General features: G+C 39.0%; 1 protein-coding gene across 2 annotated transcripts in view; it reads left to right on the top strand.

The window, feature by feature from the left end:
- The window catches only part of STK39 (serine/threonine kinase 39), a 304,185-nt gene that overhangs the window by 269,072 nt on the left and 11,381 nt on the right, over positions 1-23,732 (top strand). The gene's annotated exons all lie outside the window — the stretch shown is intronic.

The following is a 23,732-nucleotide window of genomic DNA, read 5'->3' on the forward strand; positions in this document are numbered from 1 at the left end:
GATTGCTCCCGATCTGTCATTGTTGCTGCCCTTCCCATAAGGCATGACTCTGAGCAGGCAGATAAGCTGCCAGTCTTCTCAGTCCTCTTTGTTCCATATGCTTTCTAGAGGCATGTTTCTGAATAGACTCAAATACAGTCATTTTTTAAAGGTGTTTAACTGTGGTGATGATCTCAGGAACTTTATATGTAAATTTCTAAACTGAACATTTAATGTAAACTAAATCAGTTCTATCACCACCTTTGATTCCAGAAACACTTTTTTTTTCTCATATTAACAAGATAAAGCCTTCACCTATGGAAGGAGGATTTTTTTTTTTCTTTCTTAAAGCAGGATAAAAGACATGGAAGCATCCACAACAAAATAATCCTCAAAACAGCTTTGTTTTTCTACAGCTTTAACTGGAACCAGCTGTCAAATTCTTGAGTGTTGAGGTGTTTGAAAAACCATGGCTGAAAGGCACTAAGATCAGAAAGATGATGACATTTCATGTTGGGAAACATTAGCCCCAGTTCTGTCTAAAATGGTCTTGCTAGAAAACATGGAGAGCTTTTTGATGTGTGTTTCATTCTCTCTCTGTTCACTATTTGGGTCCCTAAAGGGATCTTCATATATGCCTGTGACTTCTTTGCAGGAAAAAAATCAGCTTTTACATGAGATAGAAGTCACACTGGCCCCTGCTGTCTGATATAGGGGAGGGGACTCTGTGCATAAGGGGCACCAGCAGTGCCTCTCTAGTCCTAATTCTTATTTTAAGCACCTGCCTTAAAAGCAGCAACAATCTATTTTAAGGAGGTAAATGCTATCTGAGAGGCGGAAGGCACTGTGGTTGTGTATATAAGCACCAGAGAGCCAAACTGCCTGCATTCAAATCTTGCCTCTGTCCCTCCCAAGCTGTGTGAGCTTGAACAAGTTGCTTCATCTCTCTGTGCCTCCATTTCCTCTGCGAAATGGAGCAAATACTAGTTCCAACCTCACAGAGTGGCTGTAAGGATTAAAATTTGATACATAAATTGCATAGTAAATCTCAGTAAATATGTTACCATTAATCATTAATAATAGTTTTATTTATTCTGAACTGCCTTATTACTCTAGTTTATAGGATTTCTCCAAGTTAAAATGAGGAACTGTCAACTCAGGGACTTGCTCAACAGTGAAATTAAAATCTCATTAAAAGGAGCACAGAAAGATGGGGTTATTTTGGGGTTATTTGGAGGTTTCGCTATTCTTTGGGTGGCTTAGTACAGGACTGGTCTTTGAACTTAGCACAGTATGGTCTTTGTTAAAACATTAGGATTTTACCAGCTGGGGTTTCCTCTGCCATGCCCTTCCTAGGATCTGATTAGAATTTCAAGGATCATCTTAATGATCTGTCTTATTAAATGATTGGACAGCCATGAACAGAATACATCAGTGAGAAAGAGAAGTATTATATATATTTTTTTGTCCCATCATTAGTATATCCTATTTTTTCATGAATACTCTACAGCCTTCCATAGTTAACTTTTCTAAGTATACTCTGCCACCATAGAGGTTTCTACGAAGAGGGGTGATGATATCACAGAGTTTTAAAAAGCTTCCGAGTCTATGCATCCTCGCTTTTCTCACAGTTGGTTAATCTAAATCTGTAAATCCTCTTCTTAACACTCTAAAAGTATAGGATTATGATAAGCCAGAGAAAAGGGTAATGGGAAGGGAGGGTGGCAGTTTTGTAGGGAAACTACAGTGGAATTGGCACTGCATTGTCTTTGCTCGTGCCCAGTCTTTTGAACTATGAATTGACTGTAGTTAGAAATCATAGCTTTTCATCTGATTTCTTCCGATGGGAGGGAAAAGCCAGTCCTGTCCACAGTTAATGAGATCTTGCTGCCTTAAATAACATTGGAATAGGCAGTGCTAACTTGTTCTGTTGGAGACTACACATACAGCCCACAGTCTTGTTGGCCCTTTTCATTGCTGTCAAACATTCTTCTGATTTTTACTCCTTAGTGCATTATTGATGATCATCCCTAAGTCAGCACTCTTTTCTGGCTCGTCTTCTGTCTTTTGATTGCTTGTGACTCGTCTTCGTACTCAGCCTCATTACTGCACACTGCATGAGGCCTTCTCCACATGCTCCTACAAATGTCTGCCTTCCCTAAGATAACCAACAGCTTTATTTACATGGGTAGGAAGCTACCTGCACCTCATAATGACCTCACAGTGTTCCTTTCTTGTCTGTTTTCTTACCAGAAGTCTTTGGTTTGTCTTCTTCTGTTTTTTATTTCCCAAATCAATGTGACATCGATTTCACTCATTTTTACCTGCTACCTATCTTTAAAGTCTAAATCCATTTCTGGTGCCCCGGTATCTAAGGCTGAAAGACAGCAAATTGGTATCCTCTCTCTTTATCTAAGAGGGAAGGAATGGAAATCTGAAAGTCAAACACTTTTTTTAAGTTTCATATGCACATGAGGAACTTGTGATATGTGACCCTTTTATAAATATAAGACACTTCTGAGAGTTTGGTAATCTACAAGTTTAGAAATTGTAATACCATTGCAAGGACCAAAGCAAAAATTGTAGTAGCTGTTCCCTGGATTGCTTGGGATCAAAATTTTTCAGCATGATTTAATTCCCCTCCAGTCCTTAGAGCCCAGTACGTCCTTACCGCAGGCTGTCTCATTTCTCCTGTAATTCCTTCAAATAATTTCTGATAACAGCAACCAAAAAAACTTTTTGATAATCATCACAACTGTAGTTAGCATTAAGGGCAGTCAGTGTTCCTGAAGTGTATGTTTAAGATTGTCTCTGCTTCCCCCACCCCAAGTAAGATTGGAATTTCTAATAAATCACTGTGTTGTACAAGTTGGCAGTGCTGGCCATGTACATATAGCAGGTGAATTCCAACCTAGAGAAATATTAGTGGAGACTTAGAAAAACTGTGACCGTGGACACTATGATACAAGTATTTGGCATATTCGGAATTTCCTTTCTTCCTAAAATACCGTGTTTTGTTTAATGAATAACATAGACATGCAGCCCGTTACAACAGCCAGTCTTGGGCTGCTAAGAGTTTTAAGTATAAGGTTGTTGTTAAAGCTATTGAACTTTTAGGATATTTATTTCCTTAAAATGCCTTCTTACGGCTTGTGGTAGGTGTTGAATAAATGTTTTGATTTCCTAATGCATGCAAATTAATATTATTATTATTTAATATTAGTAATAGTAATGCATATGTTGAGTCTTTGAGGCTGTGTCTTAGTATATAAATGGCCACTTTTCCCCTAAAATAATGTCATGTGTCCACCAAATTCAGTAAGGCTAGTGGTTTTATTAAGATGCACTGCCAGGTAATGAAGCTGTAGCCATTGTACTATGGAAATAGGTAATGAAGGAAGATTGGAACTTCCTTCTGGAGACAGTCTCAAATGTAGGATGAACAACTTCCTCTTGATCTCAGATGATGTGCAGATATCCTGCTTGGTGAAGAAAGGATGGAGCTGGGAACCCTGGCATGACCCAGGACATATTACAAGCTTTTCCACTGCCAAATTTATTCATGCAGTGTTTTGTGAAACAAACAAGTGCACAAACAACAAATCAATTCAGAAGTTCTTCCCCTGAAGAAGGGTTTTTTCCAGTGTTGTTTGTTTATCTTCTTTGCAATAATAGCTCTTCCTTCTTCATTACCCTGGTGGTAAGAGAACAATATCAGGGAAGAAAAATGAATTCCCTGATAGAGTATTTCTTATCTGTTCAATTAGCGCAACTAATATAGTGAGATATGGTGATTTCTCAATTAATGAATCATCTAGAGAAAAAGGTCTACATATGGTTAGTTGCATTCAAACCCATACCCCATGCAGGCAGGTGTCTTAGAATATATGAGACAGAGCTGCCTGCATGAGAGTAGTAAAGCCAGGTAGTGTAATGTCCACTTTAATTTGTCTTAATCCTGGCAATGTACTTCATTAATTTTTTTTACATTCTATATGAGAACATCATTTTATATGGATGGTGTTCATGAAGACTGGCTGTATGTGCATAAAGCTTTTCATTTGAAAATGTATTTTAAAAGTTAATTTGACCTATTATAATGTTATTTAACATTCTAAATAATATAATACAAATATTTATTATTTTAAATGTATTTTTTAAAGTTAGTTTGGCTTATTAATATGTTCAGTCCCAGTCAGCAAATCACACAACTGTTAAAAATATTTTATGTTTACAAAGCCAAACCAAAATTTTATATTTTCCTCCCCAAACTTTGATATAAACACTAACATTTTTTAGCATGTATAAACATCATTATTAACTAGTATCCTATTACAACTCCTTTTCTATAATAGAACGTCTGTGCTTTTAGGTGGCCAAGGCCTAGATGATCGGCCTCTACCAGCATCCTCATCTCTGTCCCTGATCCCCAGCTTCAGCCTCGCTCCTGCATGCTGGACCACTTCAGTGCAGCTCTCAGACTTGCTCTGTGTCTCACATGCACTTTGGCTACGTGGAATGCTCCCACTCACCCAGCAAACTCCCACTCCTCATTTAAGATGTAGATTAAGTGTCACCTCCCTCTCGAATCCTACCCAGAACTCTCCAGGTGGTTTGCCTCTGTGCTGATGTTCACCTTGTTCCTACCCCTCCAACAGCACTCATGAGAATGTGTTGTAACCATTTGTGTATGAATCTGCCTGTACGAGATGCAAGGCAAGATTTGCATTATTTGTGTTTATATCTCCCCAGCATCTAATAGGAACACCAGTTTATGGCATATACTTGTAAGAAGTCGTTTAATAACTGAATAATCATAGTCCACATATTAGAACACACACCTGCTTAAAAAGTAAGTCATGGATCTTAATAGGCAACAGCTTGAATTTCCTCCTATGCAACCACTCACCATGCCATCCCGCTCACCTCCCCAATCTTGACCCCCAGCACAGAGGGACCACATTCTCTATGGTTTCCTCACAAGCTTTCTCGTGATAAAATGTATAATCTGAAGGATCTTGAATAAGTACTACTGCCTACCTCCCTTGGAGAGTTGGAAACAGCAGAAATTAGGATCTAGAAGGCTTTGTGTCTTCAAGCTGGGATGGGAGCAGGCACAGAAAGGTAGGATGACCTAGCTTAAATCCATATTTCAGTTGAGGGAGAAAGACCTGGGGCATGTTGTCAGGATAGGGAGTGATCCATTACAGAGAGTGCTACATCCCCAGCGTCCAGTGTCAGAGAGACAGACTGCAGAAGGGACAGATGAGGATGTCTCCAATTCAGTGCACCTGGATCAGAAGGCACACTAGCATGCCTGAACCCTTAATAGTCAAATTTTAGGAACAGAGAGAGGCTCCATCCCTCCTTTCCCCAATAAAGGAGAATAATTTCATCACCACCAGTTTCTATTTCCTATAATTTCCTTCCTTCCTTCCTTCCTTCCTTCCTTCCTTCCTTCCTTCCTTCCTTCCATCCTTCCATCCTTCCATTTCTTTTTTTTTTTTTTTTGATGGAGTTTCACTCTTGTTGCCCAGGCTGGAGTGCAATGGCGCAATCTGAGTTCAAGCGATTTTCCTGCCTCAGCCTCCCAAATAGCTGGCATTACAGACATGTGACACCACGCCCAGCTAATTTTGTATTTTTGGTAGAGACGGGGTTTCACTATGTTGGTCAGGCTGGTCTCGAGCTCCTGACCTCAGGTGATCCACCCACTTCAGCCCCCCAAAGTGCTGGGATTACAGTCACGAGCCACCGCACCTGGCCTATTTCCTATAATTTCTGTGCTATGAAATACATTCTTCTATCCATAATGAGAGTTTAAGGCTCAGGTTTAATTGCAGATGCCTAGAAGAGTTAACATATTATCCTCAACAAAAATATGCTGGTAGGTTATTTTCATTCGTCCATTCCATAATTATTTATGTGCACCTCCTAAGAGCTAGACACTGCACTCAATATTTGGTGTACAGCAGTGAGCCAAATGGATTGTGTCTCTGTCCTCATGCTACCTTGGCCTTTACTAGTATGAGAAGGGAAAGAATTTTTAAAGCATCTAATAAGGTCAGGAAGATTACTTCTGTGAGATGGGGTGAGTAACATAAAGTGAAAGCTGGAGATCTGAAGACAAGCTTTTATAAATTCACCCTGATCAGCTCTACCTATCTTCATCTTTGTAGGGGGAAAATAGCAGCTTCTGAAAAAGTACTTCCTATTCTTGGCTGCCAGGTACTCCCAGGTCTTTCATTTGTTAATTAATCAGTGCCTATTAGATGCCAGCTCAGTGTTGGGTAATGACTGAGAATCTAGAGGTGACAGATGGGTCTACTGTGAAGGAGCCTCAGTCTAGCTCCCTTGTAAGTAGAGTGACCACATCAATTTATCATCCAAACTAGGGCATTTCTGAGGGTGTAGAATAAAAAGGAACCTCTTGCAGAGTGATATAAACATACCTCCTGCAGCTGTGCCTGTTACATCACCTTCTTAGGGAATAACCTATCAAAAGTAAGTGCTGCCTCTTGAAGGAGAGTCTGATGCTTTGTCAGCCAACTTTTGTCTCCTGTTTTTGGAGGTGTCAGTGCTATAACTGTAGCTTCCAAGATGGGTGGAAAATATTGACAGACATTTTATGTAGGTTACATGCCTTTCTGGAGAAAAAAAATTCAGCACTTAATTTTTTTTATTAGAATGCACTTTTTAAAAGCTCATTGGTGTCAGAAGGGTTTAATGCAAGCTAAAAGGATGACTAATCAAGAAAATAAATAAATAGTTGTAGGCTTATACCATACAGCACATATTGGGATGCCTATAACAAGAATGTTCAAGCCGACTTCTCTGTGTCCTGTGGCAGGACTGGTCAGGCTTTAACTTAGTATACAGATTTGATGTTTACTAACCTCTCATTTCACAATGACTCCACCAGCTGTATCTTGCAGGCTGCCCAGTGGGTCTCAGCTCTACTAGCCAGTACCTCAAGTTTCTGGCAAGGACGTCGGCACTGAATATTTCTCCCACCACCACCCTAACTAGAAACAGTTAGCTGCCCGTGCCACCCCTTATGTTATCTGCAAGATCTCTCTGTGTTGTCTTTCAAGGAGAGGTGTGACTTACTTTGGATCAGAGAAGAAGGATGATGGCAGTGGCTGTGGGAGGGGTAGAGGAAGGAGAAGGTTATTGGGATGATCTTTCAGATTTAATCACGTGTTAAAATGAGACCTTTGCACAGTGAAATAAGATTTGAAGCTGGAGGTACAAAGTAAAAGTCCGCCAAACCCATCCCAGCTTGTTTTCTTGCAGCAGTTAATAATAATTTGTTTAAAAGTTTAAAATACAAGACAAATGTTAAATTGAATATGACACCGGGACAAGAGACTTCTTTATGAAGCATTTGATTTTTTTGTATTCCATAAGTTCTTTTCACTTTCCTAGAATTCTTCTCTTCTTCTACCACTGATTGTGAAGTTTCTGCAAAAAGATCCCTTTAAACATTTTACCTTGTTAGAGAAACTATATAAAATACTCAGCCAGTTTTCTTATACTTGATCCAAACCAATCCATCAAGACTGGTAGAAGGAGGAAGAGCAGGATAATATTATTTGGGGAAAAGTCTGAAGCAGTGCCACTTACAGTGTGATCCATGCACTGGCTTGAGCCACATTGTCAACCAGCTACATTATTAAGCACGCTGTACAGTTCAGCTGACTTTTTTTCTTGGTAGCAAGACTTTCTCAATGAAGGAAGCAATGGTTGACTTACATTCTGGTGCACACTCTATACCTCACGTGGACCTGCAGTGAATATTTTGGCAACTGGCTACTTTGAGTTTTCACTGATATAAGGCACAAAGAAGGTGATTTTCTAAAGTCTCATATTAAATATAATAAACAGGATTAGATTTCAAGTCTTTCTTTTTTTTTTTTTTTTTACTCTGTGGCCTAACCTAGAGTGAGGTCTTATTTCACATCTTTGAATTGATTTGATTTCTTATTATTCAAGAAGTGAATTATTCACTCTTACTCTGTACCTTTCACTGGCTGTTAAACCTTTACTTTAAAGGTTTTGGAAATTACTACACATTAAAAAAAAAAAAAGAAGAAGTGAAGATAAAACCTTTAAAGGTTTTGGAAATTACTACAGATTTAAAAAAAAAAAGAAGAAGAAATGGAGATAAAACCTTTAAAGGTTTTGAAAATTACTACAGATTTAAAAAAAGAAGAAGAAGAAATGAAGATAAAACCTTTGCTTTAAAGGCTCTGGAAATTACTACACATTAAAAAAAAAATACAAGAAATGAAGATAAAGTAGATGTCCTTCCCCAGAGCAGTGCTGCATAATATAAACAAAGGCTTAGCTCCCTCCGCCTCCACGTGACTGGCCACATGTGTGAGAAAGCCTCTGCTTGGGACTGCCACCATGTGCTGGGCTCAGAATCCTTGTGGTTTCCCTGGGCTTTGTGCCTATGCCAGATGGCTCTGCCTCAGTTGGCTGCGTTGGCCCATAATTTAGGTAGCATTCCTCATATCCGTAGGTTTACTATCTCATTAATTTTAACTTTTCCAAAGCTTTTCCCAGTCCAGAAGCCACTAGATTAAATCTCAAGCTGTGTGTGTCCTGTTAATAGGTGACTATCAAAGCACCTCTCTATAAAATGGATCAAAGTAAAGTGAGAGTGACAATACGAAAAAGTTGATCCTGTGAAGTTATGTGTTGCCTTTTCTTTTCCTTTGGCATATTTCTTCTCACTGATTAGAACTTTTCTGGAATTCACATGGTTCATATGGCAAGATCATAAAGAGAGCTTGAAGCTTATTTCCATAAGTGTTTTTTAATCAAGTGATTATATGCATTGAAGGAGACACAAATTATTTCTGATCTTATACATAGACTATATTGCAGAACATTTGGCCCACTGTTTTAATTTGTAGTACTAGCTGCATGTGAGCCTTCCCCTCAACAGTGGTTGTGAGATTGTCATTACAGTCCTAGAGTATTTTGGCTTATATGCATATCATCTTGTTAATATTTCCAGAATGTGCTCCTGGATATAAGACTCTTCTCTCAGCATCCAAACATGTAGCATAAGTAAATAAGACCTTCTTGCTGTAGACAGAAAAGACCTGGGAAGACTTTGCTTTGTGCCTCTAGAAATCAAAGTTGGGTGGATTCCCTGTGTCATGTCACTTCTTCCCTCCATGATATGATCATTTTCTTCTCTCCTTTGTTTAATTATATTCAAACTGATGACCTACACATTTAAAATCCCTGGAAGAGAGTCAAGGTTTCTGAACTGTACAAAAGGCTCTAGCACACTTTCCAAGATGCAGAATGATGCTGCTTGAGCTATGCCTGATGTCTCTATGTACGTTTTATTCATCTACTGGATGACCTGCAAGAATGCCTGAGAAGCACTCTTGGAACGTTTTACCTCTCGGATTAAGAAACACCTATGTTTCCCTAATAAAGACTTCTGTTTCTTTTTAGAAAGAGGCTTCTACCTAATTCAGCAAAACCATACTTGTACATATGGGAATGTTTAAGACCTTTATTGTCAGAAAGTAGCCCTAAAAAGACTTCACCAAATATGCACATGAAAAGATGATCTATTAGAGAAATGCAAAGTAAAGTTATTACAGGATACCACAACAGAGTTATTAGAATGGCTTAAAGACTGACCATACTAAGTGTTCGCAAGTGTGTAAGTTCTAATGTATAGAACTCTCATACACTGCCGGTGGGAATGTAAAAATGGTACAATCACTCTGGAAAATATTTTGGCAGTTTCTTAAAAAATTAAAAATACTTCTATCATGTGATCCAGCCATTCCACTCCTAGGTATCTACTCAAGCAAGAAGAAAATGTGTATCTAGGCTAGGCGCGGTGGCTCACGCTTGCAATCCCAGCACTTTGGGAGGCCGAGGCAGATGGATCACGAGGTCAGGAGATCGAGACCACGGTGAAACCCCGTCTCTACTAAAAATACAAAAAATTAGCCAGGCGTGGTGGCGGGCGCCTGTAGTCCCAGCTACTTGGAGAGGCTGAGGCAGGAGAATGGCGTGAACCCGGGAGGGCGCCACTGCACTCCAGCCTGGGCGACAGAGCGAGACTCTGTCTCAAAAAAAAAAAAAGAAAATGTGTATCTATACAAAGATTTGTACATGAATGTTAATAACAGCTTTGTTTGTAACAGCAGAACTCAGAAATACCCAAATATTCATCAAGAGGTGAATATGTAAACAAACTGGTATAGCATACAGTGGAATACTACTTAACAATAAAAAGGAATGAATTATCGATCATGTTCCATCATGGATCATGATCGTATTTTTTATTGATCAGTAAAAAATAATCATGATCAATAATTTATTCCTTTTTATTGCTAAGTAAAATAATTATGATATATGAGAGAAACTAGATAAGATGGGTATGTACTAGATGATTCTGCTTGTGTAACATTTAGAAAACGTAATCTATAGTGACAGAAAACACGTCAGTGGTTTCCTTGAGAAGGCAGCGGATCAGGAAGAGAAAGGTGGGAGGAATTACAGAGGGACACAGGAAAACTGATGGACATATTCATTATCTTGATTGTGGTGATGGTTTCATGAGTGTGTACACATGTTCAGACTCACACTTGAAAAACATGCAGTTCGAGATATGTTAGTTATACTGCAGTAAGGCTGTTAAGCAAACAAAAAGCCTCACCCCTAAGCTGCTTACATTAGTATAAGAAAAGATGTTAGGAAGTATTTAGGAAAGTAATTGTTAAGATTTTGAAGGACGTGGCCCCACCGATAATCCAGTAAATGCCATGAAACCACTTTTGCAAAAACTATGAGGAAATTATGACAGTTGAAGAGATCAGACCTGACTCCATCTTGCTTCTAACCTTTATTTAAGCTGTCCTTGTTCATTCCTGGGAGTAGGCCATTAACCTTGGGGAGGAATTTAGTTTATAGTTTAACTCTGAAAATTTTGTTTCAGAGTTAAAGCCCTCTCCCCCACACCTCCCAAAAAACCACCTCTTGCCTGGGAAACAGTCTGCCTTTGTAGGATTAACATATTAGCTACAAGATTGGAAATTACGGTTTAGGGGCCATGCAGCCTCTGGCTGCCAAGAGTCTGAACCACCCCAAATTGCTCGGGAATAACATCACTATTGTGAAACCTAAGATCAGTGCTTGAGATATTTTGCAGACCCTGCACTCAGTGCACCTGCCAGCATCACCCAGACTAGTAATCTGGCTCAACAAGTTCTACGATCCCACCCAGGAACAGAAGACAGCAACTTCACTTCAACCCCCAATGATTCCATCTCCAAACCAACCAGTCAGCACTCCTGACTTCCCAAGCCCCATCCTCAGAATTATCCTTAAAAACTCCAACCCCAAATGCTGTAGGAGACCGATTTGAGTAATAATAAAACTCCAGTCTCCCAGACAGCCAACTCTGTGAATTACCTTTTCTCCATTGCAATTCCCCTGGTCTTGATAAGTTGGCTCTGTCTAGGCAGTGGCCAAGGTGAACCCACTGGGCAGTTACAGCCATACACCCTCTCCCCAGAAATGTGCACACAAAGTTTTGCCTACAATTCAGAGGATTCCAAGACTGAAAACCCCTGGTTAAGACACCTATAGAATTATTAATCATTTTCAAAGAAACAAAGTACTTTTCAACAGCAGTGGCTGCCACTCAACAATCCCCTTTGGTTTTTTGTTTGTTTGTTTGTTTTTTCCGAAGCAAGTAAATTAATTCTTACCTTCAACTCAGATGAATTTTGGGTATTCCTGGTAAACATGACTTTGTTTCCAGTTTAGCCATTTTTCATACAGTATTTTTATTTCTACTTTCTTCATCCTCATTCTGAAGGGGAATTAAACTATAAGCTTACCAGTACATCACCTCTGTAAGCTAAATGAGGATTATTGATTTTATTGATTTTATTGATTCAATTTTTTGTTGATTACACCATTTCATTGCTTTCAAAATGAGCAATAATAACATAATGATTATTGGACACTTCCCATTACCACACTGTCAGTTAATAAAACTGTACCTTAAACACATTAAAGGAAATTCAGGATCAAAATACCAATTTTATGGTAATGTTTTAAAGGACAGATTCAGTATCAGCCAGTTTTGTTATGCCAAACTGAATCAGACATTTGCACTAGGACCAAATAATACTAATAAACTGGAATTTACCTGAACTGTAAGAAGAATGGCAGGTGTATTTCTATGTTTTCTTTATTTCTCCTACATCCCTTCTATATGTAAATAATACTAATACTCAAGTCTGTTTGACATTTTAGTCTGAAAGTCTGCATATCTATAATACCTGTAACATTCCTAGAATTGTAACCATCCCAATGGGTTCTTCCTGCCCACTGCACAAATAAAGACCACAGCATTGCAGTAAAAAAAAAAAAAAAAAAAAAATAGTTTAATTGACATGAGGCTGGCCATGCCACACGGGAGGAGTTATTACTCAAACCAGTCTCTCTGAAGGCCTGTAAGCTAGGGGTTTTTCAAAGGCAGTTTGGAGGAAGGGATGTGAGTGGGTAGAAATGGGTGCTTGCTGCTGATTGGTTTGTGCAGAGATAAAATCATAGGGGGTCAAAGCTGTCCTCTTGAGCTCACTTGCTTCTGAGTGGGGCCATAGGAGCAGAGGTTAGCTGGTCCAGGTGGAGCCATGGGTGTCAGACATGCAAAAAACCTGAAAATCTCAAAAGGCCAACCTACAGTAGTGATGTTATCTACAGGCATGGCTGGCAATCATTTATTTCTGCACCTTACCAGAATTCAGGCTCGTCTCCTCCCCCTAGCCTGGTGGTCTCTCATTAGTTTTACAAAGGTGATTGAGCTTTTGAGAAGGCCTGTTATCATTTAAACTATTAATATAACCTAACTATCTTCCAAAGTTAGCTGGCCTAAGCCCATAAAAAATTAAGGCAGCTTGAAAGCTAAAGGCAAGAGGAGGGGTTGACTGGATCAGATCTTCCTCTTAATTTTTGGAAAGGCAGTTTTAGAATTTTTTCTAACTACTGTTTTTTCTCACTATCCAGAATTCTAATTCTAAGTGAAATCCCAGGGAAAATTGCATGTAGTATACTCACTTCTTTTAATTGTTATTTGCACTTTTACAAATTTGATCATGAGAAATATCTTCTAAGGTGACCATACTGTGTCCTTCCCTATAGGCAGAGTCTTAGGGTTTCTGAGGAAAAATTTTGAGAGCCATAGATTTGTATGCAGATAGTTTTTTGAGGAGTGCTTTTAAGATCAGTATCTGTGAGGGAATAAAGGAAGCAGAATTTGGCAGATAGAGTAATTGTGTTTGAACTGCATCAAATGCCTCCTTCAGCAAAGGAGGAATGAAGCTGAGATGACCCTTAGCGTTGTCCTGCCTTGAGGCGATGGGGCCTTTTCACTATCATGACCAGTCCTTTGAAGAGAGGGCATGACCTTGGCTAAGACAGCTTTCTGTGGTCATGGAGAATTCCCAAAGAAGAACTAAACTGATGGTTACCAGCCACCAATAATGCCAGCAGATGGCAGAATAGTTGCCTCATTCCTGAAGAGAAGATCTGGGCAGCACACCACAGTATCCACTACAGTCCACCTTTTGCATTACTTGGATCTACCTGGGAATGGTTCTTCTGGATTTGTTGATCTCTTTTCCTGGGGGGAAATTGTAAGAGGGAGGGTTAATAATGTGAGTTATAGTCCTTACATCTGGTCTTGAGGCCTCTCTTGATACTCCTCATCCCCATCATCTACATTCTATTGTAGATTTCCTCTGCTAGTCTCAGTGGGTTATGTGGTTGGGGTGGCCTAGACTCTCATCCCTGAAAAAAACTGAATGAAAATAGTCAGTCTTTGAAATCATGTTTGCCTAGGATATGATACCAAATACTCAATTGAGGTGAACCAATTGTAATTTATTTGCGTTTTGTCTTTTCCATGATGAGTCATAAAATGCAGAACTTTTAATAACAAAAGCTTTAAAGATTCAGGAAGGACAAGGTGGCCATCATGGTTCTCCATGAGTCCATGCTTAATTAACATTAGACGTATTAACTTTTGAATACCAGTTGTTTCTCCAAATTAGGTGCATAGCGCTGATAACTGATGGGTTATCATAGGTAATTTGACTTAGACCATGGAGTTCATTCAAATTGTATATGTAAACAATGTCAGTATCAGCTGATTTGGTATGAAAATCAATTTTTGTTCTACTTCAGTTAGCAGTTGTATAACCCAGTCAGTCTTTTCATTAAAATTCCAGGAATTCTTACCCAATTTGAATGATGTGATTGTAAAGTTATTAGAAACCTGTATTCAAGAGTGCTTTTAGGGTCCTTTCCGTCCTTTTGTGAATCTCCTAAAAGACACTGTACTCTAGCATTTTGCATGCTTGTGAAGTTTTCAGAAACTGCATGAGCATTAAGCACTTAACCATGGAAATGACTTTAAATAGTTACAGTTAAAAACACAATTGACAAATTTAGTTATTTCTGTGGTCTACAATAACAACATAATAGCCATAATTATGATTGATATCATATACTCAGACATATTAGAATTTTAGAAATCTCATACAATTTTGGAACATATATTAATATCGTTCACTAAAATATAACCTGAAGAAGATTAAACTTTTTTATTTTTGACAATGCTTCCTACTAAACATGTTAAATAATTGCTTGCCTTTCTTTTAGATGCTTCAGGGGCCCTCTGTAGCATCTCAAAGTTAGAGGTCAGAAAAGACCATTTTGAAGCTGAAATTTGATTTTGAAAAGGCTGCCAAATATATTAAAGGTTTAAAACACTTGGTATTATGAAATAGAATTCCAGGTTACCATAAGTCATTCATTTAGCCAAAATGATGACTCAAAACATTTTTAAAGGCGAAAACCTTTACTCATTGATAGAGGGAAGACTTAGCTTTTCAAACAGTCTGTCTCTTGTCTTTGCCTTCTTTTTTTGTCAGTAGTTTATTCAAAAGGCAAACAAAAATCTTTTATTATCTTTTAATATTACATGAAAATTTGTTTAAGAGAGAAAGCCAAATTTCACCCTTGCATTAGTGTACTATTAATGTCCACCCCAATTTTTAATAAAACCTTGTAGACAAATCTTTCCAATCTTAATCAGTTTAACCATAAGATGAGATTCTTATAAACCTTTTATAACCCTTTACAAATTTTTGTTAAAGAGCATATTAGTGCTTTAAGAAAATCCTGTTTGTGCTTTTATTTCAGTGTTCAGTTTAAATACACCTTTAAATTTAGTCAGTATATTCACACACAGAATTTTTTTACATGATTAATTTTTGCAGACCTTCCATAACTGTTCAAACCTTTAGCTTATTCTTACTTAATTTAAAACAATCCTTTAACCCTCTAAATTAGGCAAAAATTTACATTCCTATGCCATCTTACAATCTTTTACCACAAACGAATTTTATTCTTCTCACACACCTTGCATGTAAAACTATTTTTTCAGTAGTCTCAATCATATGTTATAATAGTAACTCAGCAACATTTACTTTTGATGCATAAATTTTCTTTCACAAATCTTTTCACTACTTACACAGATCATGTTTGGACTTCTTGACTTGTCCTGAACATCCCTGTTTAATTTAAACAGCCAGTTATTTTACTTTAGGACAAGAATTTACTATACAAAATCCTTTCTGGTATAAAATCCATTTTCTTTATAACCTTCTTTGCATAGCTAGGGGGCATGGCTAATTACGAATGTCCTCAGGCCTTATCTAGAATCTAATGCTCCAAAATAGGTAAACTGAACAGTTTTCAAAAGCCTAAGAAGCAGTTTATGACCTTAAAGCATTTAGCAAACCTCATATCTGACCTGCCTAATTTAGTCCAAATGTCTTTATTTTACCAATAATCTTTAAAGCTGTTTTTATTTCCCAAAGATTACTAAAGTTACATGAACTAAGACAGTACAGTTTTTACTTTTCTGACAAAATATTTAAGCACTTATTTTTCTGAAAGCCAATTAATTAGAGCTCTTTTATATAAACATTACACACATAACACATATAACTACACAGACAAATTTTTTATTTGCCAGTTTTTAATTTTTTAAATTGGATTACTAGCTTTAAGGTGGAGTTTTTGGAAGAACAGGGCCAGGAAAGCATGCAGTTTCTAGGGCCTAATAAGTAGGCACAGCTGGAAGGCAAAACAGCTGCCCAAAAATTAAGGGTCTTATTTTTATACTAGATCTTGGATCCCAAAAAGACCAGAGCCTTAGATTTTGAGGGAGATTTATCCATATCTAATTCCTGGGGTTCCATGAGGAAAACAGATTTTTTTCCAAATGGGGTCTCTGGCACCTCCTGTTTTACCCAAGGAGTCCCAGGCTGTTAAAGCTTGAATATCTACTTTTTATTAAGCTGACTTTCAACTATAGCACTTTTTTACAAAAAGCCCTTTTAAATCTTTTATTACCCAACCCTGGCTAGCCAAATGGCCAATATTTCTGTGTTCAGAAAAAGGAAAATTTAAGATGGTTTGTGGAGGGGAAGAGAATCAACAAATGGTAAAGGCCACACAGTTATCATACCAGAAAGTACTCATTCCTGAAGCCAGGAATTGAACCCTGAACCTGGGCTGCCATTGTGAAAAGAGAAAGCAAGGCCATATGGTTACAAGGTCAAGCTCCCAAGAACCTAACTGACCAGTTTGCTGGGCCGTCTTCATCAGCAGGCTTATGGGGTCCTAGGCACATGTTTTATCCTAAGATACCCCTCTTTATGGCAGAACAATGCAGAAAGACACACAAAACACACCAGATTTACTATAGCTCAAGATCAGCCTCGGAATTCTTTTTTTGTGGTAATTAAAACTTTACAAGAGAGATAAACAGTGACTTTTACCACTCGTTAAACCAGTTTGCACAGAGAGAGGCCAGAGTCTGAGTGGTAAGAAATTCTTACCCTTTTGCCACCATGCCAGGCTTCTGGATTCCCTTTCCCTGAGCAGCCCTAGTGACTCTGCTTGCCACACTGTAGCCCTGGGGCCAAGCCACATCATAAAGGAAAATCATCTTTTTTTGTTTGTTTGTTTCATCAACCACAGGCAAAAAGCCTCTCAATTTTGCAAGTTGCTGCCCAAGGGGTTGCATGGGGTAACCCAATTAACATTTTTTGTTCTGGCCAGAGTAAAATACATGAGACAAAACACAGACATCAGCCACTCAGCATTGAACTGGCAAGGCTCAAACTTGCCCCTGGTGGGGCCGTGTCATGTTTAATCCATTTTTAACTGAGAGGGACTTTACTGAGGGGAGGGCCTCTAACCCTATCCCATCCTTTACTCAAGTAAAATGTACCCCATTACTTATCCAAAGTCAGCCAATTGGTGCTGCAGTCTTTTTCCTTTGTATTGGGATAGTAACTAAGCTGAAAGATTCGCAGATTTAATTTTTCATTTTTAAATGCACTTCCATGCATTGTTGCTTATTCAGAACATTCCACAGTAAGTTACCTTTAGTAAGAGTTAGCCATTTCTGTAAGACTCCACTGCTTTCTGTACCTAATGTGTAAGCATGAAGGAACTCAGTTTTTCAGAAATTAAGGATCTCATTTTCACCTAAAATATTGACTTTCCTCTCGGGTTCCCTTGATTAACTTAGCCAATAATTTTTTTCCTACCTACGTGCACAAGAAAAAATGAAACAAAGGGGTAGAACACAAAAATCCCCACAAATTTTTAAAAACCAAATTTTACACCCCTACAATATTATCATTTGCTACCAGTTTCTTTCTGACCTAGTCAGATGTAAGAGGCCTCTAACTGGATCCAGGCCAGTTAGTTACCAGATTAAATCCATTCCTGGACCCAGTCCAGTTTGTGTCACGACTTCCAAACCCAGTTTGGATCAGAAATTTGCTCAAAGAAACTCAGAGAGCTCAAAACACAAATCCACTGGACCTCCAAAATCAGAGAGAACTTAGCCACGATCTCCAGCCGCTCCAAGAGATCAGTGGATACAAGTGGGTCCTGCAGTTACCTTGCATGTTCACTCAGTGCTCCTGGGGGTCATTAGAAGCTCTTCTTCAGATCCCACTTCTGACACCATCTGTCAAAAGAAAAACTTCAGCCAAATTAAATTTAAAGGACTTTAATTGAGCAATGAATGATTTGCAAATTGGGCAGCTCCTAGAATCACAGCAGATTTAGAGAGACTCCAGGGGTGCCTTATGGTCAGACAAATTTATGGACAAAAAAAAATAAAGTAACATATAGAAATCAGAATTGAGGTACAGAAACAACTGGATTGGCTACAGCTCAGCATTTGCCTTATTTGAACACAGTTTGAACACTCAACAGTGTATGACTGGTTGAAGTATGGCTGCTGAGATTGAGCTTGGTACAGGCGCATACTCCTAAGTTAGGTTTTCAATCTTGTCTACTTATTAAGTTAGGTTGCAGTTCATCCACAAGGACTCAAATATAGAAGTACGGAGTCTTTCTCAGGCCATATTTACTTTGCTTTAACAGTGCAAACGAATAGGATTATTGCTTAGGAGACAAACGTTTGTAGAAACTTTCCAAAACAGGAATAATTCTTCTTTCAGAGAGTCTCAATTTGGGGTTCTTAATGTCTCAGAATCCTCTAAATTGTATGCAGACTTTTGTGAGCTTGTGTCTGGGGAGAGGGCCTTGAGGATATTTACCAAATACAGTGTACTAGACATTGTGCTGGGCGCTTGTATCACAAAGATTCATTTTTCCATTTATTCATGTATTCAACACAGATTGATATCCGTCTGTGTCAGGCACTGGGAACATAGTAGTGAACAAAACAGTTCCTGTATTCATTGGAGCTCATTTTCTGGGTATGTGGAGTTGGTAAAGGGCCACATCCAAAAATAATGTATAAATATATAGCACATCAGGTGGTGATAAGTGCTATCAGAAAGAAAAATTCTGGGTAACGAGAGAGTGAGGGGATGGTGGGGGTGTTAGTAGGGTAGCCACGGACATTTGAGCAGAAACTGAAAGAAAGGGAGGGAGGCAGTCATGGAGTTGTGGAGGAAGAACATTTCTGGGAGAGGGAATGGCAGGTACAGAGGTTCTGGGTGAGCCCCTGCCGGGAATGCTCCAGGGTCAGCATGGAGGCTGTGTGGCTGGAGCAGGAGCAGCAAGGGAGAGAGTGGTGAGGGATAAGAGGAGAGAAGGAGTGGGAGGCCTGATCAGATGGGTTTGGTAGACCACTGTAGAGACCATGGCTTTACTCTGAGCTGGAAGGCCAACAGAGGGTTTTGAATAGATAAGTAACATGGTCTGCCTACATGTTAGAAGTCTCTCCTGCCCTCTGGGTGAAGGCTAGGCCATTGAGGGACCAGGGTGGAAGCAGTGAGACCACAGGCTACTGGACGAGTCTAGTGGCAAGTTGGTGGTAGCCTCACTTGGGGAGCAGCAGCGGAGGTGGTGAGAAGTCATCAGTTTCTGCATATGTGGATATATTTCAAAGATGAATGTTTTACAGAGATGAGTAAGATTTTTTCTGGGTTTTCGGAGTTTGAATCTAGCGGGGAAATCAGATCTGTGACAGATTACTTCAGTACACGATGATAAGAGTAGGGGTAGAGAGCTGGAGGAGAATGGAGTTACGGAACCTTTGCTGGGAGGATTCAGGGTAGGAAATGGCAGAAGATAAGCTGGAGTGGTTGGCCAAGGCCAGGCCATGGAGGGTCTCATTGACCATGTTAAAAATTTGGACTTTATCCCGAAGTTGATGGGAACAGTTAAACAGCATTGCTCAAGGAGGTAACACACTCCAATTCTCAGTCTAGGTTGTCCAGTAACTCTGGTGAGTATGAGAAAGAGGGCTCGGAGGAGGTAAGACCGAAGGCAAGGAAACCAGATGAGATATTGCAGTTGTCCAGGGCAGAGAGGAATAATTTATTAACCACTTGCTATACATCAAGCATTATTCTAAGCACTTTATGTGTGTTAATTAATCCTCAAAACAAACCCTATCAGTGAGGCACCATTAGTATCTTCATTTCACCAATGACCAATGCATGGCCACAAATCCAATGCATGGATTATGACCAATCCATGGTCACAAAGAGGAGGCTAAGTGAACTTCGTTCAGGAAGGTCACACAGCTGTGAGCAGGAGGAGGATTTGAACCCCAGCACCCTGGCTCAGGAATTCAGGTTCTTATACACTGTGCTACAGTACATCCCATGAAGATAAGAGCCTAGAGATTTAGGGAAAATAATGGGGTGAATCTTTTATTTTGTCCCAAACTGAGTAAGTTTTCTGTGTGTGTGGCTGTATTTCAAAGAAATCTAATTAAAATAAAATTTTAATTTTATATTAGTGTTCTAGCAGTATCCATAAGAAACCTACCCTCGTACCATCTCCTTTTCTCCTTACTTAGAGCTTGGATTGTCTCTTTCTTTGCAATCTCATGCTGCCTTTCTGCATCAATCTATTCAGGGTGTCTCTTTGGATAAAACAATATTTCGAAGTCATCACCTTGTCAGGTAACCCAAGACCATGCTTTTGTCTAATGTTAGAAATTTCTTACTATTGGAAGTAGTACATTAGACTCCATGTTCATTGGTTCTCTTTTCCCCATAGCTTGTGTTTGGAAACAGCTAGAATTAAGTGAATTAACTCACTGTTACCAGAATACGGGGTTGTTGTGAAATAAGCTGGTATCTCAGGAAAAAGTGTATCTTTTGACTAATTACTCAGAATATAGACATAGACTGTAAATAGTCATATAACTTATTTTTCTAACTGTCAAAATGTGAATAATTTCTCAAATAACTTAAAACGGAACTAGTATTTAACCCAGCAATCCCATGACTTGGTGTGTATCCTAAAGAAAATAAATTGTTCTACCAAAAAGACACACACATGCGTATGTGCATGACAGCACTATCCACAATAGCAAAGATATCTAATCAACCCAGGTGCCTGTCAACAGTGGATTGGGTAAAGAAAATGTGGTACATATACAGCACGGAATACCACACAGCCATGAAACAGAACGAAATCTTGACATTTGCAGCGACATGGATGCAGCTGGAGGCTGTTATCCTAAGTGAATTAACACGGGGATAGAAAACCAAATACCGCATGCTCTGACTTGTGAGAGCTAAACGTTGAGTACACATGGATACAAAGAAGGGAACAGACACCAGGGCCTACTTGAGGGGGGAAGAAGAGAGGGAGGCAAGGGTTGAAAAAGTAGTGAGTACTATGCTCAGTACTTGGGTAACAGGATCAGTCATACCCCAAACCTCAGCATCACACAGTACACCTAGGTAATAAGCCCGCATATGAACCCCTGAATCTGAAATAAAAGTTGAAATTGTATTTTAAAAAATGTGGAGAATTTGAATAGTGCAAGGAATGCGTACAGAAAACAGTGTCTGGAGAATGCCTGACTTAGTTTGCCAAAAAAGTGTCGGCTCTGCTGCCTTGCCTCCAGTGGATTACCCCCAGGATGATCTTATTTCCTTCTCTGTTTAGATTCAGGGAAGTACGGAGCATCAGCGTCTTTTCTGTGTGGCTGTTAATGATATTATTACAGTTTCATAAAGAACAATACTTACCATACCTTAGGCCAAATGTTCTCCAAAACAAAAAAAAAGTAAATAGAAACTTCCAGCCCTGACAGGTATTCAAGCCTAAAGCATGATACAGAGAAACCAAAAAATAGAAAAAAAATTAATTGTTCACAGAAAGATACCCTGTAGGGACAGGCAGGTGGGAGGAGTGTTGGTAAAGCCCTAGTGACAGGGCTTGAGGGCCACAGTCCCTGGGGGCCTCAGTGCATATTATTGGTGTCCCTGTTTGCCCAAATGACAGAGAGAGTGTGGGCTGGGAAGGGAGGGACTAGTTCAAAGAAGATAGCACAATGTCTGCAGCAGAAACCAAGCAGCATGAGTTTTATTTGGGAAAACCAAGAGGGATTTGAAATGAGTCAGTGGCTACTGAGCAAGCAGGGTTGAGAAGCCCCACATTTTCCAGAAACTCGAGTGTCTTACAACACAAAGGTCAGTGTTCTCAGCACAGGCTCAGGCAGCTCTAAAGCAACAGCCAGCCCTACCCAGCCCTTCCTTCTCAGCTCACGTTCCAGGTAAGGAGCGTTTTTATTTTTGAAATCCAGGTGCACAGTCAGGAGATGGGAGGAAACAGTGACACCCATCTTTTTAATGAGCATTGCTACTGGAAAAGAAATTAGCATCACCCTGAATTTTACGTGATGTCAGTTAAATGAAGGTGTTTTATAGCACTTTACAACAAATTAGAATCAACCAAATTGAAAATAAGCCTAGCAGCTGGGATAAGTAATCAGGTAAGTGGCCAGTTTTGCTATTTTTGCTTTGAGCTGAAGACAGAATTTGCATTTTTAATGTCCCAGAAGTGTGAGATTCACAATTGAGGAGCATGGTTTCTGGGATGATTGTTTAAGATGCAGGCAGCTCCATCTTGCCCTTCAGTCTCCAAGTTGCTTGACACATTGCCTGGAAATTGGCCCTTGTATATATATACGTGTATGCCGGAGAGAGGGTTGTGAATTAGTGTAGGCTAGAGCTCCGCTTTTGACTGAACATTAGAGAGCAGACTGGAAATAGATGACCCAGAACAAGACAGTAAATCATCCACATTAACCGAGAAACTCTAATGAAAGGACTGAAATTTATACGAAGAATTTATGGCCACTCATGAAATCAGCCCAAATCAGAGGAACTATTAGAACACTTTTATGTATTTAAGAAAATGGGTACTGTGTTCGTTTGCCGTAATTTGCATATAGTCAGAATGCCCTGACATCATAAATACTGGCTTTGGTGGACAGGATTTTACAGCAGAGCTTTGCACTCCATGAGCCAATGTTTCTTGCATAAATGACTTGATGATTTTAGTGTCTAAAATATGTTCAGAAAACTGTTGAAAGGCCACAGGAAGCTTTGCGATGGTAACTATTTTGGAATTGGTGCCCTGGGGTGTACCTGATATGTGTGTGCTTGCTTATGTGGGCAAAAGAAAGAGGAGAAAAAGAGGAGGCGGATGGGAGGAGTGTTGGTAAAAATGAAACTGCAGATCACTCAGAATGGAAGTATTAAAAGGGCAACAAATGAAGATAAAATGATGCTTGCAATTATGGTTTATAAAGAGAAATAGGCCATATTGAGTACATAATTTTTCTTTTTTCTCCTCTGCAGCTGATGGATTAAATGAAATAAACTAATCTGCAGAAAATCCATGTATCTAGGTTGTTGTCAGTCGACCTTAGAGAAAATTAAGATTTGCACAGATTTCTTACTATTTTCTACTTAAAAATTTTCTACTTGAAACACTTTTCTCAAAATACTTACATGTGTACTATTTTATCTTAAATTTTTTTTTAAATTCAGATAACTTTTCAATACCTAACTACTGAAGCAGCAGATAATTTTACACATAAAAAAATAAAAATGACAAACAGGACATTCTCCCATAATTTCTTCAGCAGTAACTTCTCCTTCCCTAAGCAATAGCCCTTATTTGACTTTCAGGACTTTATACTTCAGGTGTGGATATGGAAAAAGTAAGTTTTAAGTTTCCATCATCATTACCTTTTGATAATTCTATTCATTAGCAGTACCCTGAGCCAGTGGAGTAAGCAGGAAAAGCTGACTTCTCTACTGGGGTATCAGATAGATCATTACACCATGGAGAACAAGGACAGATCTCCAATGAATCCA

This window comes from Hylobates moloch, unplaced genomic scaffold, assembly GCF_009828535.3.
Source record: "Hylobates moloch isolate HMO894 unplaced genomic scaffold, HMol_V3 SCAFFOLD_1, whole genome shotgun sequence".
NCBI lineage: Eukaryota > Metazoa > Chordata > Mammalia > Primates > Hylobatidae > Hylobates > Hylobates moloch.